Source organism: Myiozetetes cayanensis, unplaced genomic scaffold (genome assembly GCF_022539395.1).
Source record: "Myiozetetes cayanensis isolate MyiCay16 unplaced genomic scaffold, myiCay2020 scf1057, whole genome shotgun sequence".
NCBI classification, from domain to species: Eukaryota; Metazoa; Chordata; class Aves; order Passeriformes; family Tyrannidae; genus Myiozetetes; species Myiozetetes cayanensis.
Window position 1 is genome coordinate 2,730 of NW_026086669.1, and position 6,048 is coordinate 8,777.

General features: G+C 53.2%; 1 long non-coding RNA gene across 1 annotated transcript; it reads left to right on the plus strand.

Annotated features, from left to right (window-relative positions):
- Positions 1 to 1,561: 1,561 nt before the first annotated feature.
- On the plus strand, positions 1,562 to 5,376 carry LOC126635061 (uncharacterized). The gene is made up of 5 exons (XR_007627489.1): positions 1,562 to 2,019; positions 2,350 to 2,516; positions 3,591 to 3,632; positions 3,992 to 4,146; positions 4,776 to 5,376. It is a non-coding gene; the product is annotated as an uncharacterized LOC126635061 (long non-coding RNA).
- Positions 5,377 to 6,048: the final 672 nt, after the last annotated feature.

Sequence of the window (6,048 nt, forward strand, 5' to 3'; positions counted from 1 at the left end):
AATAAACTCAAAAAATCTGGGGAATAAACCCCAAAAATGTGGGAAATAAACCCAAAAAATCTGGGAAATAAACCCTAAAAATCGGGAAATAAACCCAAAAAATCTGGGAAATAAACTCAAAAATCTGGGAAATAAACCCAAAAAATCTGGGAAATAAACCCAAAAAATCTGGGAAATAAACCTAAAAATCTGGGAAATAAATCCAAAAATCTGGGAAATAAACCTAAAAAATCTGGGAAATAGACCCAAAAAATCTGGGAGATAAACCCCAAAAAATCTGGGAAATAAACCCAAAAAAATGTGGGAAATAAACCCAAAAAATCTGGGAAATAAACCCCAAAAATCTGGGAAATAAACCTAAAAAATCTGGGGGGAGAACCTCAAAAAATCTGGGAAATAAACCCAAAAAATCTGGGAAATAAACCCCAAAAATCTGGGGAAATAAACCCAAAAAATCTGGGGAATATACCCAAAAAATCTGGGAAATAAACCCAAAAAATCTGGGAAATAAACCCTAAAATTGGGGAAATAAACCCAAAAAATCTGGGAAATAAACCCAAAAAATCTGGGAAATAAACCCAAAAAATGTGGGAAATAAACCCAAAAATCTGGGAAATAAACCCAAAAAATCTGGGGAATAAACCCAAAACTTTGGGAAATAAACCCAAAAATCTGGGAAATAAACCCAAAAAATCTGAGGAAATAAACCTAAAAAATCTGGGAAATAAACCCAAAAAATCTGGGAAATAAACCCAAAAAATCTGGGAAATAAACCTTAAAAATCTGGGAAATAAATCCAAAAAATCTGGGAAATAAACCCAAAAAATCTGGGAAATAAACCCAAAAAATCTGGGAAATAAACCTTAAAAATCTGGGAAATAAACCAAAAATCTGGAAATAAACCCAAAAATCTGGGAAATAAACCCAAAAAATCTGGGAAATAAACCCAAAAAATCTGGGAAATAAACCCAAAAAATGTGGGAAATAAACCTAAAAAAATCTAGGAAATAAACCCTAAAAATCTAGGGAATATACCCCAAAAAATCTGGGAAATAAACCCAAAAAATCTGGGAAATAAACCCAAAAAATCTGGGAGAGGAACCCCAAAAAATCTGGGAAATAAACCCCAAAAAATCTGGGAGAGAACCCCAAAAATCTGGGAAATAAACCCAAAATCTGGGAAATAAACCCAAAAATCTGGGAAATAAACCCAAAAATCTGGGAAATAAAGCCAAAAAATCTGGGAAATAAACCCCAAAAAATCTGGGAAATAAACCCAAAAAATCTGGGAAATAAACCCCAAAAAATCTGGGGAATAAACCCAAAAAATGTGGGAAATAAACCCAAAAAATCTGGGAAATAAACCCAAAAATATGGGAAATAAACCCAAAAAATCTGGGAAATAAACCCTAAAAAATCTGGGGAATAAACCCAAAAAATCTGGGAAATAAACCTAAAAAATCTGGGAAATAAACCCAAAAATCTGGGAAATAAACCCCAAAAAATCTGGGAAATAAACCCTAAAAATCTGGGAAATAAACCCAAAAATCTGGAAATAAACCCAAAAAATGAGGGAAATAAACCCAAAAATCTGGGAAATAAACCCCAAAAAATCTGGGAAATAAACCCTAAAAATCTGGGAAATAAACCTAAAATTTGGGGAAATAAACCCAAAAATCTGGGAAATAAACCCCAAAAAATCTGGGAAATAAATCCAAAAAATCTGGGAAATAAACCCCAAAAAATCTGGGAAATAAACCCAAAAAATCTGGGAAATAAACCCAAAAAATCTGGGAAATAAACCCAAAAAAATCTGGGTGTCCCCATAGAAGGTCCCAGGTGCCCCAGAGAAGGTCCCAGGTGCCCCATAGAAGGTTCTAGGAGGTCCCAGGTGCCTCCAGGTGCCCCATAGAAGGTCCCAGGTGCCCCATAGAAGGTCCCAGGTGCCCCATAGAAGGTTCTAGGAGGTCCCAGGTGCCTCCAGGTGCCCCATAGAAGGTCCCAGGTGTCCCATAGAAGGTTCTAGGAGGTCCCAGGAGGTCCCAGGTGCCCCATAGAAGGTCCCAGGTGCCCCAGAGAAGGTTCCAGGAGGTCCCAGGTGCCTCCAGGTGCCCCATAGAAGGTCCCAGGTGCCCCATAGAAGGTTTTAGGAGGTCCCAGGTGCCTCCAGGTGCCCCATAGAAGGTCCCAGGTGCCCCATAGAAGGTTCTAGGAGGTCCCAGGTGCCTCCAGGTGCCCCATAGAAGGTTCTAGGAGGTCCCAGGTGCCTCCAGGTGCCCCATAGAAGGTTCTAGGAGGTCCCAGGTGCCTCCAGGTGCCCCATAGAAGGTCCCAGGTGTCCCAGAGAAGGTTCTAGGAGGTCCCAGGTGTGACCACAGAGGGTTCCCAGATGTTCAGGTGGTCACCAGGGTTGGGTTCCTGAGAGTCCAGGTGTCCCATAGAAGGTTCTAGGAGGTCCCAGGTGCCTCCAGGTGCCCCAGAGAAGGTCCCAGGTGCCCCATAGAAGGTTCTAGGAGGTCCCAGGTGCCTCCAGGTGTCCCATAGAAGGTCCCAGGTGTCTCCAGGTGCCCCAGAGAAGGTTCCAGGTGCCCCATAGAAGGTCCCAGGTGCCCTCAGGTGCCCCATAGAAGGTCCCAGGTGCCCCTAGGGGTCCCAGGTGCCCCATAGAAGGTTCTAGGAGGTCCCAGGTGTCCCATAGAAGATCCCAGGTGCCCCATAGAAGGTCCCAGGTGCCCCATAGAAGGTCCCAGGTGCCCTCAGGTGTCCCATAGAAGGTCCTGGGAGGTTCTGGGAGGTCCCAGGTGGTTCTAGAAGGTTCTAGAGGGCCCCAGGTGGCCCCAGGAGCCCCCAGGTGTGACGTGTGGCAGGTGAAGGAGGACGAGGAGGAGATCCACTCGCTGAAGGAGCGGCTGCACCTGTGCCCAGGTGCCCCAGAGAAGGTCCCAGGTGTCCCATAGAAGGTCCCAGGTGCCCTCAGGTGTCAATTAGAGGGTCCCAGGAGGTTCTAGGAGGTCCCAGGTGCCTCCAGGTGGTCACCAGGGTTGGGTTCCTGAGAGTCCAGGTGTCCCTTAGAGTGTCCCAGGTGCCCTCAGGTGTCACTTAGAAGGTCCCAGGAGGTTCTGGGTGGTCTCAGGAGGTTCTGGGTGGTCCCAGGAGGATCTGGGAGGTTCTGGGAGGTTCTGGGGTGCTCCAGGTGGCCCCAGGTGGCCCCAGGTGGCCCCAGGAGCCCCCAGGTGTGACGTGTGGCAGGTGAAGGAGGACGAGGAGGAGATCCACTCGCTGAAGGAGCGGCTGCACCTGTGCCCAGGTGCCCCATAGAAGGTCCCAGGAGGTTCTAGGTTGCTCCAGGTGCCCCATAGAAGGTTCTGGGAGGTTCTGGGGGGTCCCAGGTGGCCCCAGGAGCGCCCAGGTGTGACGTGTGGCAGGTGAAGGAGGACGAGGAGGAGATCCACTCGCTGAAGGAGCGGCTGCACCTGTGCCCAGGTGCCCCAGAGAAGGTCCCAGGTGCCCCATAGAAGGTTCTAGGAGGTTCCAGGTGCCCCATAGAAGGTTCTAGAAGGTCCCAGGTGCCTCCAGGTGCCCCATAGAAGGTCCCAGGTGCCCCAGAGAAGGTCCCAGGTGCCCCATAGAAGGTTCTAGGAGGTCCCAGGTGCCTCCAGGTGCCCCATAGAAGGTTCTAGGAGGTCCCAGGTGCCTCCAGGTGCCCCATAGAAGGTCCCAGGTGTCCCATAGAAGGTTCTAGGAGGTCCCAGGTGCCTCCAGGTGCCCCATAGAAGGTCCCAGGTGCCACAGAGAAGGTTCTAGGAGGTCCCAGGTGCCCTCAGGTGTCCCATAGAAGGTCCCAGGTGCCCCATAGAAGGTTCTAGGAGGTCCCAGGAGGTCCCAGGTGCCCCATAGAAGGTTCCAGGAGGTCCCAGGTGCCCCATAGAAGGTTCTAGGAGGTCCCAGGTGCCTCAGGTGCCCATAGAAGGTCCCAGGTGTCCCAGAGAAGGTTCTAGGAGGTCCCAGGTGCCTCCAGGTGCCCCATAGAAGGTCCCAGGTGCCCCATAGAAGGTTCTAGGTGGTCCCAGGTGCCTCCAGGTGCCCCATAGAAGGTCCCAGGTGCCTCCAGGTGTCCCATAGAAGGTCCCAGGTGCCCCATAGAAGGTTCTGGGAGGTCCCAGGTGCCTCCAGGTGTCCCATAGAAGGTCCCAGGTGTCTCCAGGTGTCACCAGGGTTGGGTTCCTGAGAGTCCAGGTGCCCCATAGAAGGTCTCAGGAGGTTCTGGGAGCCCCATAGAAGGTTCTGGGAGGTTCTGGGTGGTCCCAGGAGGTTCTGGGAGGTTCTGGGAGCCCCATAGAAGGTTCTAGAGGGTCCCAGGTGGCCCCAGGAGCCCCCAGGTGTGACGTGTGGCAGGTGAAGGAGGACGAGGAGGAGATCCACTCGCTGAAGGAGCGGCTGCACCTGTGCCCAGGTGTCCCAGAGAAGGTCCCAGGTGCCCCAGAGAAGGTTCTAGGAGGTCCCAGGTGCCTCCAGGTGCCCCATAGAAGGTTCTAGGAGGTCCCAGGTGCCTCCAGGTGTCCCATAGAAGGTCCCAGGTGCCCCATAGAAGGTCCCAGGTGCCCCATAGAAGGTTCTAGGAGGTCCCAGGTGCCTCCAGGTGTCCCAGAGAAGGGCCCAGGTGCCCCAGAGAAGGTTCTAGGAGGTCCCAGGTGCCTCCAGGTGCCCCATAGAAGGTTCTAGGAGGTCCCAGGTGCCTCCAGGTGTCCCATAGAAGGTCCAGGTGCCCATAGAAGGTCCCAGGTGTCCCATAGAAGGTTCTAGGAGGTCCCAGGTGTCTCCAGGTGTCACCAGGGTTGGGTTCCTGAGAGTCCAGGTGTCCCATAGAAGGTCCCAGGTGCCCCATAGAAGGTTCTAGGAGGTCCCAGGTGCCCTATAGAAGGTTCTAGGAGGTCCCAGGTGCCTCCAGGTGCCCCATAGAAGGTTCTAGGAGGTCCCAGGTGCCTCCAGGTGCCCCATAGAAGGTCCCAGGTGTCCCATAGAAGGTCCCAGGTGCCCCATAGAAGGTTCTAGGAGGTCCCAGGTGCCCTCAGGTGCCCCATAGAAGGTTCTAGGAGGTTCTGGGTGGTCCCAGGAGGTTCTGGGGGGTCCCAGGTGCCCCCAGGAGCCCCCAGGTGTGACGTGTGGCAGGTGAAGGAGTACGAGGAGGAGATCCACTCGCTGAAGGAGCGGCTGCACCTGTCCAACCGCAAGCTGGAGGAGTACGAGCGGCGCCTGGTGACGCAGGAGGAGCAGACGAGCCGCATCCTCCTGCAGTACCAGCAGCGCCTCGAGCTCAGCGAGCGCCGCCTGCGCCAGCAGCAGCAGGAGAAGGACTCGCAGATCAAGAGCATCATCGGCAGGTGAGGGGGGCACCTGCAGGGGGTTGGGGGGGCTGAGGATGTTTTGGGTGGTTTGGGGTCGTTTTGGGGACGTTTGGTGGTGTTGGGGTCACCCCAGAACCTTGGGGACATTGAGGGACACCCTGGGGATGTTGGAGATGTTGGGGACACTCAGGGACCTTTGGGGACACCCTGGGACCTTTGGGGACACCCAGGAGGTCCTGGGGGTGTTGGGGACATCCTGGGGGTGTTGGGGGGGACACTGGGGGTGGCAGCAGCAGCAGGAGAAGGACTCGCAGATCAAGAGCATCATCGGCAGGTGAGGGGGGCACCTGCAGGGGGGTTTGGGGGGGCTGAGGATGTTTGGGGTCGTTTTGGGACATCCTGGTGGTGTTGGGGTCTTCCTGGTGGCACTGGGGTCATCCTGGGGGTGTTGGGGGCACCCAGGAGGTCCTGGGGGTGTTGGGGACACCCCAAGGTCTTGGGGACTGTCAGGGACCTCAGGACATCCAGGGGATGTTGGAGGTGTTGGGGACACTCAGGGGACCTTTGGGGTCACCCTGGGGACCTTTGGGACACTCAGGGACACTCAGGACACCCAGGGGACATTGGGGACACCCAGGAGGTCCTGGGGGTGTTGGGGACATCCTAGGGGTGTTGGGGTCACTCAGGGGACATTGGAGACACT